Source organism: Canis lupus, chromosome 35, assembly GCF_011100685.1.
Source record: "Canis lupus familiaris isolate Mischka breed German Shepherd chromosome 35, alternate assembly UU_Cfam_GSD_1.0, whole genome shotgun sequence".
NCBI classification, from domain to species: Eukaryota; Metazoa; Chordata; class Mammalia; order Carnivora; family Canidae; genus Canis; species Canis lupus.
The window spans coordinates 21,892,349-21,908,682 of record NC_049256.1 but is presented as its reverse complement, the minus strand read 5'-3'; the positions used below and the strand labels follow the sequence as shown (position 1 = coordinate 21,908,682).

At 36.4% G+C, this 16,334-nt stretch overlaps 1 long non-coding RNA gene across 1 annotated transcript in view; it reads left to right on the top strand.

Moving 5' to 3' along the window:
* The window catches only part of LOC119867672, a 31,775-nt gene extending 28,645 nt beyond the window's left edge, over positions 1 to 3,130 (top strand). Inside the window, exon 3 of the long non-coding RNA XR_005384390.1 lies at positions 2,836 to 3,130. This is a non-coding gene — a long non-coding RNA (uncharacterized LOC119867672). The remainder of the gene's footprint in view (positions 1 to 2,835) is intronic.
* Positions 3,131 to 16,334: the final 13,204 nt, after the last annotated feature.

Sequence of the window (16,334 nt, the reverse complement as noted above, 5' to 3'; positions counted from 1 at the left end):
CAAATTTATTTAAAGTTTCAAAGAATCTAGATAGTTAAAAGTTGGAGAATTTGCCTTACCTACTCTCAAGATTTACTATAAAGCTATTCAAGAATGCGTGTTACTGGCAAAAAGAGAGAGATCTACATTTACGGGAAAAAAAAAAAAAAGAGTATGTCCAGAAATAAACCGACATAAATATGGCCAAGGTTTGACAACTGTATCAAGCCAGTACAATGGAGGGAAAAAAGTCTTTTCAACAAGTGATGCAGGATCAATTGGAAATCAAAATTTAAAAAGTATAATGATCCTTATCTCACTCTTGACAATCATAGATTCAGAAAAGACTACAGACCCAAATGTACAACCTAAAATGGTAACATTTCTAAAAGAAAACCATACGAGTAGATACATGTAATCTCAGACTGGGCAGTTTGTGCAGAAAGAATGCACAGACACACGCAAAAATACAAATAACTGAACCTAAAATTGGTAAATCAGACTTTGTCAAAATTTAAAACTTCTGTTCCGGGATCCCTGGGTGGCGCAGCGGTTTGGCGCCTGCCTTTGGCCCAGGGCGCGATCCTGGAGACCCAGGATCGAATCCCACATCAGGCTCCCGGTGCATGGAGCCTGCTTCTCCCTCTGCCTGTGTCTCTGCCTCTCTGTCTCTCTCTGTGACTATCATAAATTTAAAAAAAATAAAAAAATAAAAAAAAATAAAACTTCTGTTCCTAGAAAAATACAACCCCCCACAAAAAGCAAGCTATATGCAGCAAGAGCATTTTCTCCACACAATGTCAGATGAAGGACTTATTCAAACACTGAGAAGAGTATTTACAATAAAGTACAACCCATCTTTTAAAAAAGAAAATAAACAAGATTTAGGCACTTCACAACAGAGAATACCCAAATGCCAAAAGCGCATGATGCAAGCATCATTCATCCTCAGAGCAAAGCATATTAAACACACATCCTTTAGATTGGCTGAACTTAAAAAGACTGACCATAACCAGTACTGACCAGAACTTTGAGCGAACAGACTCCTCCTTTACTAACGATGGTGGAAATGTAAAATGGGGTAGTCACTTCTGGAAACCACTTGGTAGCTTCACAATATGTTAATCAGGCATGTATCCTACACCTCAGCCAGTGCAATTTCTAGGTATTTGCCTATAAGAAAATAAAAAACATATATCCACACAAAGATTTGGCTGCTTAGTTTGCAATTCCCATTAACTGGAAATTAACCTAAATGTTCAATAAACAAATGCAAATTTGGCATATCTGCCCACATAATGGAATAACACAGGGCAAGGGGGAAAAAAGGAAAAAGGAATTTTTTTTTTTTTTTTAAAGATTTTATTTGGGCAGCCCAGGTGGCTCAGCGGTTTAGCGCCGCCTTCAGTCCAGGGCCTGATCCTGGAGACCTGGGATCGAGTCCCAGGGATCGAGTCCCACATCGGGCTCCCTGCATGGAGCCTGCTTCTCCCTCTGCCTGTGTCTCTGCCTCTCTCTTTCTCTCTCTCTCGCTCTCTTTGTGTCTCTCATGAATAAATAAATAAAATCTTAAAAAAAAGATTTTATTTACTTATTTGACAGAGAGAGCGCAAACACAAGCAGAGGGAGCAGCAGAGGGAGAGGGAAAAGCAGACTCCCCCCTGGGCAAGAGAGCCTAAGGCAGACACTTAACTGACTGAGTCATCCGGGTGCCCCGACAAAAGGAAATTTGTATACACACAATAGCACAGATGAGTATCAAAAACACACTAAAAACATGCTAAGTAAGTGAAGAAGGTTGGCCAAAAAAGTGTATATTTATGATTCTATTTATGTAAAATTATAGAAGATGGAAATTATGGTGGAAAAGACAAACCTGCAAATGGGGTCAGAAGTAGAGACGGATTGCAAAGGAGCTCTAAGGAAAGTTTGGGGGATGATAACATTATTATTTATCTTGATAATGAAGATGTTTTCGCCACTGTATAAACATGTCAAAATGGATCACATTGTATTTAAATATATGCAATTTTATACCTCCATAAAGATGTAAAACAGATATGTAATGGTCTTGCACAAAGTCTACAAAACACAAATACAACCAAAATTAAAAAGCTGCCAATATGCAGGTGTTTGGTTTAAAGAAATTAAATTTAGCCCCTTTTTAAAAATATCAAAATGGTTTCTATTTTTTTCAGGATAAAAAGTAAAAAATATATTTAAAAAGATACTATTGTATTTAGTATCTTTAGTCCTAGCATTTCAAATGCAATGCCGTCCTGTGTTGCTTTATAGACTGATTCACTCAGGTCCCATGGGACCTCTATAATTGAAATACTGAACCTCATAACTTATTATATATATTATTACACCTAAGAATAATCTATAGAAAGGTCCAAGAGTGATCAGAGTATTAACAAAGTGATTTATTTCACCAAAGAGACTACTTCCCTACAGTCGAATTATCTATGCACGGTTTATATAGTTATAGATTTAACATAAAACCTTAATATACATATTATAATCTAAAACACTTCTTTTTCTAAGTAAAAGCATGCATACCATATTTACACGTATCTTAAGAGAAACGATGAGACCATTTCGCATTCCTGGGGTGCATTTATCCCTGTATTGCTTTCATGGCTACTGAATGAAGGTAAGTATGATGAGACTATTAGAATAACCTCTAACAAACTGTGTTACAGCATGGCTTTGCTTCTACCTACCTGTTACCTCAAACAAGCCATAGGGATTCAGATTTCTCGTCAATAAAATAAGAAGGTTGGGTTTAATGATCTTTTGAAATTTTCTTTCAACTTTGAACTGTGTTTTATTTTTATCCCCACACGCATAAAGAAAACAGGATCAAAGGATGCTGCTGAGAAAGGCCAAGGACACTGTACAAAGCAGCAGGTGCAATCTGACCTGGGGTTGGAGTCCCAGACCCCACACACCCAGCACTGCATTCCTTCCACTGCTCTGTAAGCCTGCCTGTGGGGGTCTTAGGAATAAGACACATCTCAACATCTGCAAGACTCTGCTGAATTTTTACTTGAACGAGCGAAGAAAAAAATACACGTGGCATGGACCAATGATTCTAAGATACTTGGAATTTTATTTCAGTATATAAAATTCCTAGTACATTAAGATTAGGAAGAAAAATAATTTTTTGAGCAGATAAATTTTATGACTGATTTCGTCTCAATATTTATTTTGTAGAGATCTTTAATAAAGGTGTGCTCAATCATCTGACTACCAGCATCTCTTTTCTCAAAAAATAATTTTTGTTTAAAAAAACAAAAAGGTTATTAAAAGAAAAAATGGAGAGTACTTAGGCATTCAAAGCAAAGCTGAGGCTTCACGCCCACTTCCTATTTTAATCCACAGGGCTCTGGGTGTTTAGATTTGGAAAGTGGCACAGTAACACAGGAAGAATACGGATTGTAGGACTAGAGGCACTGAATTAATACTTGCTGTTTCTATTTAATTTTATTAATAATTGTATTAATTTTATTAATTTGAATATCTGTTTAACAACTTTGGATTTTGAGGAATTGCATTTCAATGCCTTCCTCTGCAAATCAAGATCATTTCTCACAGAAAAGTAGCCTTCTTGCCCATTGTTATGAAATTTTTCTTACATACAAAAATGTTAAGAAAAGTACACAGTGAAGAGCATTTTCTCTCCATCTCAATTCTACAATTAACATTTGGTAACATTTGCTTTTTCTCAGATACTTATTCATCTTTCGATCCTTCTCTCATTTACTCAATTTTCTGATCCATTCCAAAGTTAGTTACAAATCTCAACACACATTACTCCTAAATACTTCAGCATGCAGGAAATGGACTTCAAAATTTCCCAAGTGTTTCATAAGCAAAATGTATATATAGGGAAATACATAAATTTTAAATGTGCCATTCAATAAGCTTTGATAAATGTATATACCCATATTAACACAAATCTCTGTCAAGATAGAGAACATTGCCGTCACCCCTAAAACTTCCCTCATGACCCTCCTGGTCAAATTCCTGCCCCAACCCTCCTCTTCTGATAGGTTTTCATCACAAATTTATTCTGCTTGTTCAAGGACTTGACATAAATGGAACCATACAGTAGATATTCTTTTGTGGAAATTTCTCATGCAGCATTAAGGTTTGGGGGATTAAAAAAAGTTTGGGGGATTCATCCATGTTGATGCATGAATCAGGAATTCTTTTTTATGGATGAAAAGTATTCCAGTTATGAATCTCATAAAATCAATCTACTCTTGTCTTGATGGGCTATTTCCACTGATGGCTATTCTAAATAAAGCTGCTATGAACATTCTTCTCCAAGTCTTTTTATGGACATGTGTTTTTATTTCACCTTGGACCTAGAAGTAAAATTGTAAGTCCCAGGGTACATATATGTTTAGTTTTATAAGAGATTACCAAACTTTTGTTCAAAGTGGTTCACAAAAGTACATGTCCATAGAAGACCTAAGAGCTCCAGTTGTTCTATATCCTCACTGAACTTTGTCAGTCTTTGTAAATTTAGTCATTCCAATGGATGCCTCTCATTACAGTTAAATTTGTACTTCCCTAATGATTCATGATACTTAGCATTTTGGGCCCATTATTGATTTATACATCTTCATTGGTGAAGGATCTGAACAAGTTTTTGCCTCTGTCCTTATTGGACTTTTTATTACTGAGTTGTAAAAGTACATTATATTATTGTGGGAAACAACACTTTGTCAGATATGTATTTTGTCAATTTCCCTTTTTTAAGATTTTTTTTTTTATTTATTCATGACAGACGCAGAGAGAGGCAGAGACACAGGCAGAAGGAGAAGCAGGCTCCTCAAGGGGAGCCCAATGTTTTACTCGTTCCTGGGACTTAGGAACCACACCCTGAGCTGAAGGCAGATGCTTAACAGCTGAGCCATCCAGGCATCCCATGTATTTCATCAATTTCTTAATGTTTTCTCATTAACTCGAATTTTCAATTTTGTTTAAGTCCAATTTATCAGTTTTATGGTTAGTGCTTTCTGTAATCTAAGAAACTTTTACTTTCCCCCAAAGATATTCTCCTGTTTTCTCCTAAAAGCATAATATCAGCTTTTATTTCCAGGTTCACAATCCACTTCAAATAAATTTTTGTGGATGGTATAAGGTAAAGGTTGACATTCCAGTGTTTCACAGTACCATTTTCTAAAAATAATTTCCTCTCTCCATTGGAATGTTTTGGCATCTGTGTTGGTAACCAGTAGACTGTATAAGTGTGGATCTATTATTAGGTTCAATTCTGTTCTGCCCTATTTTGTTTTGTTTTAATGAAGGTATCACAAAATCTTGATTACTACTGTTTCATATGGAGTAAGGAAGTCAGAATTTGTTCTTTTTCTGGGTGCCTTGGTGGTCATGGTCTTGACCATGGTCATGATCTTGGGGTCATGAGGATCAAGCCCCACATGGGGGCTTCATGCTCAGTGGTGAGTCGGCTTCTACCCCTCCTGCCCCGCCCCTGCCCCTCCCCCTATTCACTTCTCTCTCTCAAATGAATAAATAAAACCTTAAAATAATAATGTAGTCTTTTTCAAGACTGCTTTGGATATTCTCGGCCCATTTCATTTTCATATATATATTTTAGAATCACCTTGTCTTTCTACAAAACAAGCAAAAAAGCCCATGGAACTTTGGTTGGGATTACATTCAATCTACATATCATGAAATAGAGATCTTAACACTATATGCTTTTTAAATAGAATGTTAAAACATTATTTTTCCAGGGCTCCTCACTGGCTCAGTTGATGCAATGTGCAACTCTTGATCTCGGGATTGTGGGTTCAAGCCCCATGCTGGGTGTAGAAATTACTTAAAAATAAAATCTTAAATTATTTTTCCCATTCTTTGTGCTAGCATATAAAAATACTTTAAGTTTGTATATCAACAACATATCCTGCAACCTTGCTAAATTCATTAATCCTTGTTTTCCAGATTCTTTAGGATATTATAAGCAAACAATTGTGTAATTTGTAAATAGTTTAACTGCCTCCTTTACAATCTGTATTTCTTTTTCTTCTCTTATGGCATTAGCTAAGACATCCAAAACAAACAACAGCTGAAAGAGATGAGAGTGGACACCCTTGCCCAGTCATCAGTTTTAGGGTGAAAGCATTCAGCATATCATCATTAAGTATAATATTAGCTAAATATGTTTTGTAGATTCACTTAATCTGGTAAAATTCTTTATCATTCCTGTTTCAAGTTTTTTTCTAGATGGATGTTTCACATCACTAAATGATTTTTCTACATTTTTTTTAAGTCATCATGTAGCTTTTTCTCCACTATCCTGTAGTTTTGGTGAATTGCACAGATTAATTTCCAAATGCTTAATTTTGAGTTTGAAGGGATAAATTCGATTTGTGATATAATCATATTTATGCATTGCTGCATTGTTTAATATTTTGCTAAGGTTGCTACTTTTTAAAGTTCTTTCTTATTTTTTGGTTTAAAATCAGGATTATGATAGCTATGTAAAGTATGGCCTCACCCTCTCCTAGCTTCTGAAAGATTTTGAATAAGATTGGTCTTATTACTTCCTTAATTGTTTGGCAGAATTCACCAGTGAAATCATCTGGGCCATGAATACTGTTTAATAATTGCTGTGTCCCAGGCACTACATAAGATATTTTATCTCATATTTATAACAATTCTTGAAATGACATAATACATCATTTTACATATGTCAAAATTAATGATTGGCAAAGATTAAGTAATTTATCCAAGGGCATGTTGCTAAGATGTCAGATATAAACACACTATTATGTTTAGCTCTCAAGTTCTCCCTGTATGGTAGACCGCAAGTTATACGGAAAAGTATCACTTAAGAAATGCCATTATATATGGCGTTCATAATAGGAGCAAGTGGCTCTACTGGTCATAGTTGCCTTTCCATGACAAGAAGTTATTTCTCTAAAATATATTAAATTCAGGGGGGATCCCTGGGTGGCTCAGCGGTTTAGCACCTGCCTTCGGCCCAGGGCGTGATCCTGGAGACCCGGGATCGAGTCCTACGTCAGGCTCCCTGCATGGAGCCTGCTTCTCCCTCTGCCTGTGTCTCTGCCTCTCTCTCTATGTGTCTATCATGAATAAATAAATAAATCTTTAAAAAAAATAAAATAAAATATATTAAATTCAAAGTTCAATTTCAGGCATGCTACTATTCTGGTTCTTTTAAAAAAAAAAAAGGCACATTAGACAATGAAGTTAGTTACACTTACTATTAACCACAGATCACATTCACTACACACACAGAGACACACACACACTCACTCCATCTCGGTATTATTTCAAACAGTTGATTATGTAATTGTGCTTACTTAGAGGCTAGAAGTATGTTAAGTAAGTCACTGGCTGTGCTTATTCCCTTACTAGTAGTCTTGCCATCATATAAGGGGATTGAGAAGATTTTTTATACTGCATTAGACAGTGAAGTGCTAATTAGTAAATAAAAGAACCTTATAAAGAAATCACATTTGTGCAGCATGAGTTACACACACACACAAGAAAAGAAAACCAAAAACCTAACATTTTTATTTGTTCTGACACTGAAAACAAACACTCAGACCTTTAGATTCTTTATGGTTCCCTGGTAACTCAAAAGAGGTAGATCATATTTGTTTCTCAAGATATTTCATTGCCTAATGGGTTTAGATCATAAGTCAAAAATGAAAACAAAACAAAACAAAACACATACGCACCAGCCATGTCAGGCATACTGGCAAGTTGATTGGGCACTGATTTTATCATGTGTGAAAACAATTTTAGAAAGGAGATACAGGCACACAATCCCAACATAACACTTTCTAATATTATTTTCTTCATTTGAAATAATTAAATAAGCAAAAAAAAAAAAAAAAAAAAAAAAGGAAAAGAAATCTACCCAGTCTTTTACCAGCTACACTTTACTCCATGCATTTTTCTCCATCTCATAAATGTGAATTCAGAATGCTGCAGGTTTCTCAGCACACAAGACTAGGGGAAAAATTAGCTTGACAGAGCTCAGTTTTGACAGCGTATCCAGCTGTTTATAGCTTTTCATTTTTTCCATAAACCTAACCGGTATCAGTATATGTAAAGTTTCTAACACTTCCAGCTAGGAAATACTTCACATAAGAAAAATGCTTTCCTTGGAGTTTACAAATGCCATTTGGTCTAATTTTTCAGCAAGGGTTTGTCTCGTTAGATTATGAGATTTTTCCTGGAGAGCAACAAGAGAATGTCTCCCATGCTGTCAGGAAAGGAGAGTTATATTTTTGTTCCTTGGAAGAAACATATAATGTGTAATGGGCAAAATGTCAAGTGGGTGGGGAGCCATTAGCCCACAGAAACCTCCAGAGAGAGCTCTAAGAAAACGGAATTCTGAATAAGACACTACACTAGCATATTTTGTTTCAAAAATAGTCCAAGGAGGCAGAAGGAGGCTGGGTTTCATGGGGGCAAGACTTCCACCCAAAGTTCCTCCCTAAACAGCAAGAGATGGTGGGGCCTGCGGGCTGACCAAAGTCAGCAGTTATTTAGTGAAAATTGCATTTCACACACTGTTTAGAAACTAACAGCAAAGAATGAACCTAGAGGGTCAAGGCAGGATCAACACGGGGACGTACAAAGATGTAAGTTGGAAGCTGGTTCAGAGAGAGAGTACAGGAACAATGAGAGAGCTTCTTGGATGGTTTCTAGGAGAACTTTTCTGCCTGAATTTCTTGTCTGTCTATGGGAAGTGCTGGAATGGCTTGAAAAGCTAAGAGCAAAAATTAGAGAGGGGAAGACAAACCATGAGACACTCCTGACTCTGGGAAACAAACAAAGGGTTGAGGAAGGGGAGGTGAGTGGGGGGATGGGGTAACTCGGTGATGGGCACTAAGGAGGGCATGTGATGAGATGAACATTGGGTATTATGCTATATGTTGGCAAACTGAACTTAAAATATTAATATTTTTAAATTAAAAGAAAAAAAAGACTTAGGTTGATTCAACTGTTAACTATAAACTCTACATTGGACCAACTATCCTGCCATAGAATATTACATTCCTTTATTAGTCTAGTTAATTCTTATTTCTTGAACTCAAATGCTTTACTACAGAGGATTTCTATTGTAGGTAAGCCTGATAGTTTTAAAAACTAGACAAAAAAAAAAAAATAAGATTTAAGCTAATGCCCCAACATGAGTAATATTTTCATACGGCATCAATGGAGGAATGCATTATATTTCAAACCCAAAGCATTTTAAAAGAAGTTGATTTGTAAAATATTTTTCAGCCATCCACAGATCCTGCACATGAGTCTTTACTTAGTACCATGAGTAAAAGAGCGAGAACCAGGAGAGTCAGGCTGCAAGGGCTCAAATTCCAATGTCACCAGTTACTGGCTATGTGATCCTAGGAAAGTTGTGAAAGCTTTTTGGAACTGCTTTCCTCCACTGTACACTGGGGGAAAAGAGGTATACTTATCTCACATAGTTGTTGTAAGAATGAGCTCTACATCAAGAATTCGGAGACAATGCCTGGCCAGAAGAGGTGATATCCTCATGTCAGTTGTTGCTGCTGTTATATCATGAGAATATAAGTATTACTTTTATTCTTTTTACTGGACTAAAAAATGATCTATTTCAAGAAATTCCAAAAAGCAGGTGGCCCCATCCATCTTAGCATCTGCCAAAATCCTTCCTTAAAGAAACTGAAATCACTTGGCATAAGGTCAAACTTAATGAGTTCAGACTGTATCTACAAATCCACAAAGATGTGGAAAAGGAATGATCTCTTTATAACCCAGTTATTATTTCAATTGCCTGGATCTAATATATATATATATATATATATATAAATATACCACAAAGATACCCTTTCCCTTATAGAATCAGATGTGGTTACAGAAACTAAGAACTCAAAATTCTCCTAGCTCCAATCTTTACCTCCTTCCTCAGACTCTACAGCCAATTCTCTAAGGATCCCTATCCACACAGCTGGAATCCCTCAAGGTGATAAAGCCAAAATAGCAGTGTCAGGAAGGCTGCCACTTTTCCTGGTATCCCAGGCCACAGGAGGAGCCTCTCATGGGGCTGCAAGTTTCCCAATGTCAGAAATTAAAGCCAATCTGCTCTGAAGGCTTTTATTTATAGCCTTTCTGTTTCCCCCAAATCCCAAATTCTATATTCTTTTTTAAAAAAAATATTGTATTTATCTATTTGAGAGAGAAAGAGAGAGAGCATAAGCAGGGGGGAGAGAGAGGAGCAGACTCTCCACTGATTGGGGAGCCAGATGCACGGCTTGATCCCAGGATCCTGAGTCATGACCTATGCCAAAGGCAGATGCTTAACAGACTAAGCCAGTCACCCAGGTGCCCTACAAATTCTGTTTTCACATGTCCATTAGAAATAACTTTAAAATTTAGGTATTTCTGCAGTTTATATAAGACTCTTTTTACCTATACAAACTCTAGATAACTTTGCCATGGACAGGATCAGTTACAGGCGAATAAATGTGCACATATTGAAGTTGTGCAGAGTATTACTGAGCTGTCTTGGTATGTTTGGCCTTCACCAGCCTCCACCTCTGAACTCTATTTCCACATTGAAATAAATGACAGAGCACATAGAAGACTCCCCTCAAAGAGGGAGAAGGTGCAATCCATAGACTTCTAAAGTCTTACCAAAAGATCTTAGAATCAGTTGTGGAGCTGGGGTTTGGGAACGGGAAACGGCCAAGAAAGCAGAGTTTTGTTTAATATTTATAACCAGGTAACTGAGAGCCCAGAAGAAACTTACATGGAGAAAATAAATGTTAGGATAAGAGAAGTACACTGAACATTATAAGCCCTCCTATATCCTACTTTGCTGTTAATCGTTGCCAGTATACCTTGGGAGACTTGAATCAGTACTCCTAAAGTAGTCCATATCTATAATTTTTCAAGAAAAAAGAGATTTCACAAATTGATTTTAACATCACTATGTTATCAGTGTTGTTAGTGCTTTAATAAAAGGACATTTGTCAGCTGGGAAGGCTGAGTTCTGATCCTTCTCCAGTAGCTACAGACCTTCACTGTCCAATATGGCAGCCATTGACCACACGAGGCTATGGCGTTTGGCAAGTCACTAGTCCAAACTGTAAAATACACTGGAATTTGAAGACTTCGCATGAAATAAAGAATGAAAAATACCTCAGTAACTTTTATAGTGATTACACATTAAAATGATACTTTGGATCTGTTGTATTAAATACAACATTTAATATTAATGCCACTTGCTTCTCCTTATATTTTTTATGTGACAACTGTAAATTTTAAACTTCTTGATGTGATTTGCACTTGAGGTCCATGTTCCATCTGGACAGCACTGGGCTGAACCAGTAAGAGTGCAGGGGAGGGAGTGGCAGGGGCAGGGAGCAGATTTTCTGAGCAAGCAGGTTCAGAACAACTACCACAAAGAATTACAGAATAGTGTTTGTCCCAATATCCCATCCTCAATGTGATATGGAAATCTTGAAATGAAGAACCTATCTACTGTTGCAAGATGTGATTCCTGCCCTACATGGTAAGAAATATAATCAAATAATTAAAAAATATATGCATGGACATTAAGGAATAGACAAATAGAAATAACTATATGCTTTCCTTCCTGTCTTCCTATTAATTCTTATCCATTCAATCCATCAGCCTAACCATCCATCCACCCAGCAGCAGAAATATTTATAATACTAGAGGAAGCATGATGGCCTGAAGAACACAGTCAGCTCCAGCTACAGTTAGAGTTAAAATGCTTTTTGGAAATGTATTGTATAAGACAGGATCAAAAACAATTGCCCATGCTGGGAAACTGGAGGAAGGAAGGAGTTTTAGAATTTAGGATGCCCTGGACCAATGGTTTTCAAACTTTGTTCAGGACATAGCTAATAGAAATTTTACAGAACTCTGATATATCATTTGAAAAATCTGGCTGAAGTCTTCTCTTTCTGAAAAGCCAGAGAGCTGTTACCTGTGCCTTCTCTCATCTCTGTCTTCCATGGCATCATAGGCATCCTGGTACTTAAAACTAGATAGGACACAACTTGAAAGTGACCAACTTCTAGAAATGGGGCCTCAAGAGTTTTCCTCACTTTTATAATTTCAAAAAATTATAGAAAAAGTTAGGAAAGTGAGAATTGGGAATATGTCTTGGAAAAACAAAGCACTCAGCCACATCATAGACATCACAGGTAATGTGACGGATTCATATACTAATAACGAGATATCCATTCTAGGCTGCACTCCTAGTCATTAGTCTTTTTTTTCCTAATTAAATGGCAACCAAGGTAAATGAAAATATAGACATCAGAAGCAATAACCTGATAAAAATCAAGAAACTAGCTGCTGACAGAGAAGAGAGAGGGGCAGGCAAGAAAATGAGCTCTTCCTTCAATTCTGATGGTAAGAATGTTTCCCGAACAATCCTTATACAATTTTCCTTCCCCTTCTTCATTTCCCATTGCTAATATTTAGACATATGTTTCTGGGAGAACAAAAAGGTCTAATTTTCTGTTCAATAGTTTAGTTGCTTATCATCTGAGCCCAGGTGAAAAGCACAGTGACAAATCACTGTCACTTATTACTATCAATCAGGAAAAATGCAATCATGCTATTTATCAACATCCTACAAATATGGTGACACAAAGTGACATATAGTACAGGAACATGTCTACACAAAGTTTTGGGGTCCCCTATTTTATTAACTGCTTGAATCCAAGAAATCCAAAGATATATGGATTTTCCCACTTTTCTACTATGCCTGAATAATTCTCTTTTTCTTTATTGAGAAAAACAATTAAATCTCTCTCTGTGATTCTTACTGTCTGTACACATACCTTCTGCCAGATGGTGCTTTAAGAACCAACAGCATTCTATCCAAGACTGTACCTTCACCTTGGGCTTTGACCATCAGCAGAGTGTTTAAATGTTAATTACCTATAAGCTTCAAGTAATTCTATTGGGTTAAATAGAGAAAGCTATTCTTATCACTTAAATGTGAAGCTTAGGTATAATAAGCTATCATAACATAATATGCAGCTACCAATATTCAACAATAACAGAATAGTTAGCCTGCTACTCTAGCTGCAGCCTGGCTTCTCATCCCAAAAAACTTATTCAAATAGTTTTACTCTAAATATCAAGTAATATGCATTTATATTTTCACAATTAATTCACCTAAGAAATTAAACTTTTCATTGATGGAAGACTGACAAACATTATGCTGAATTCTAATTTGCACAAGATATTTCCTTGAATTTTCTTGAGCCAAAATATACTGACAGAAAATTTCAAAACTTAAAAAAAAAATAAAGATGTAAACAGATATAGTAAGTAGGGTCAATTATTGTTCCTCTCTTAATGACATTGTCAGACTTTGTACATTTTTGTAAAGAACTTTCAAACAGAAGTAGCACTGTGACAAGCTGATGCAATTAAATGTAGCTTGATGCTAGGTTAAGAATCCAAGGCCGTACATGATTCTACCATTCCACATCAAGATAGCCTCTTTTTTGGGTTTTAAGATTGATTTTATTTGTTTGTTTATTTGTTTGAGAGAGAGAGAGAGAGAGAGCATGTGTGAGCGAGGAGAGGGACAAGCAGACTCCCTGCTAAGCACAGAGATGGACATGGCCCCAATCCCAAGATTCCAAGATCATGACCTGAGCCAAAATCAAGAGTCAGATGCCCAACTGACTGAGCCACCCAGATGCCCCACACGAAGACAGCCTTTAAAGAAATAATGGAAATCAGTGTTCAGGAAAAAGTTCAAGACAACAAACTAGTGCCCCCTTCTCTCTAATTCAAGTGCTAAGTCAAAAAAAACTGTTTACATTTCCTACCATCTAAGAAGAGGTGGCCTTCACATTATTAATTAATAGACCAACACCACTTTGTCTCTAACCAATAGTAAATGCAATTCACACCCATTGCCTCCTTCAGGAAATCATCCCATGTCCTCAAGGGATCACCGGCTTGGGTATATTCTTCATCAGAACTATAGGAGAGTAAGACCAAAGAAGTAAAGCAGGAAGAGAGAGAAGATTAAGTAGAAGAGGGGGAGGAGGAAAACAATAAGGAGAAAGAGGAAAATAAAGTCTCGTTTGCATATGGGTATACGATCATTTATACACAAATGTCAATCAATGAAAGAGGAGGTAGAACAGTAAATAATTCAAGCTACAATAAAATGCCACTTTTCACATGTAATAAGTTCTTTAAAAATTACAATATCCATTGCAAGTTAGATTTTGGTAAATTTGATCTTGGAACACATGATGGATAACCTCATTAAAGGAAGATGTGCATATGTATCAAAGGCAATATTCATCACCCAACAGCTTAACTTACCACATCTCTCAATAAATAAAAAAATTCAAAACACAGGGGAAAAAAAAAAGTTATGTGTATAAAAGGTTCATATTAAAAAGAAAAAACAAAAAAAAAAGCCCACAACACCCCCCACTACCAAAACAAAGTAAAATAAAAACAATTTCTCTGGCTTAAAACTCCATACTGCATCATACAGCAATTTTTATTCTTAATATGTTTCTGCTTTTGCCTTTTCTTTCAATGGGACCATCAGCTCCCTGAGAATGGAAACCATCTTTTTCATCTCTTGCTCTATATATTACTGCCATCCAGTACTCATTATTAATAAGGTAAAAGTCAAATCAGATGGCCAACAGGCAATGGGCATTCTTTACCTAAGTGGTCAGATTATGAAACTGGATCAAATTCTAGCTGTGTCTTCAAATACCCATAGGGAATTCTGACTTCAAAATGTAGATCTTTTTAATAGATGAATTCCTGGCATAATACTAGTACTTCATAATATTGTTTTCCTGTATTTTGAAAATACTTGCCCATAAAATAAAAGAATGAGCTCTTAGAAATTAAAAATTTGACCGCTAAAAAACACACAAAGGAAAAAGCTAGAAAACAGGCAGACTCTCCCACAAGCTAAGGATAAAGAAAGATGAAAAATGTGAAGATAAGACATGTAGAGGATCAAGTGGGGGGGGGGGGCGCAGTGGAATCCAACCTCTGACTAGCAGAAAGGAGCTCTATAAGAACGAACAGAGAAAACCTAAGAAAAACATATCAAAATAATAAATGATGTGCCAGAGGGCCAATGGGGGATGTAGAGTCTGGATTACTCCAAGAGCCACTTAGAAATTAATAAGACCCAAACATCATTAGGAAATTTGAGAATACAGAGATTAAAAGAGATCCCAAAAGCTTAATGAGAGAAAACACTGAACCCAGAATAAAAACTCAACTTCTTAAAGAAGTTTCTTCTCCCAGCAAGAAAACAAACAAATAAAGATCAATCATTTCAGGGTTAATAAATTGTAAAAGAAGGTTAAAAGCCAGGTTTGAAGCAAACTCAATGCTGTATGGTTTCAATTAATTGATAAAATTAAGTAAGGAGTCTTCCTTTGACCCTCTGCATTTGACCCCTTTCACAGAGAGGTATAGGGGTCATGAAATTGGAAAAAAATGTAATCAGAGCATCTTAATTGGCTTGTAGTGAGCATTACTTATGTAGTGCTAGCATAAACACTGGTTACTGGTTTTCAATTTTTAGTATCAAATGAATACGTGACAAAGGAGACTCGATAATAGTTACAGAACAAAATTGTTAGCGACTATACGCGATGTGAAAATAAGTGCACACTTTGAACATGATGGAAACTGGAAGGAATACAGAGAAGCAGAGATAATGATGAAGTGCCTGTATCTTTATCTCATTAAGTAGATTTTTAAATAAAGTATTGCAAAGTTATCTAAGGAAACCAGGAGTAGTTTTTTCTTATTTAAATGATACACACATTAAAAAATGTGTATTGAAGAAATTCATAAGACACCGAGACATTTGCATCCATTGAGATTGGTGTTGGGTGGTGTCTGATTTTCTTCATTTTACATTTGATTCAAAGTCACTATGTTAGTGCAGCCCTAGTGGCGCAGCAGTTTAGTGCTGCCTGCAGCCCGGGCTGTGATCCTGGGGACCCGGGATCGAATCCCACGTCAGGGCTCCGTGCATAGGGCCTGCTTTTCCCTCTGCCTGTGTCTCTGCCTCTCTCTCACTCTCTGTGTCTATCATGAATAAATAAAATACAATCTAAAAAATACAAAAAAAAACAAACAAAACTAAAGTCACTATGTTAGTAGTTAACAATTAAAAATTAGGCAAAACAAAAGACCTCACATGCTGTATGTTAGTCTATTTGATAGGAGGCATTTCTTAGAAACACACCAAATACCATCTGGGTGCACATTGTACAGAAGACAAACTGTGACATTCA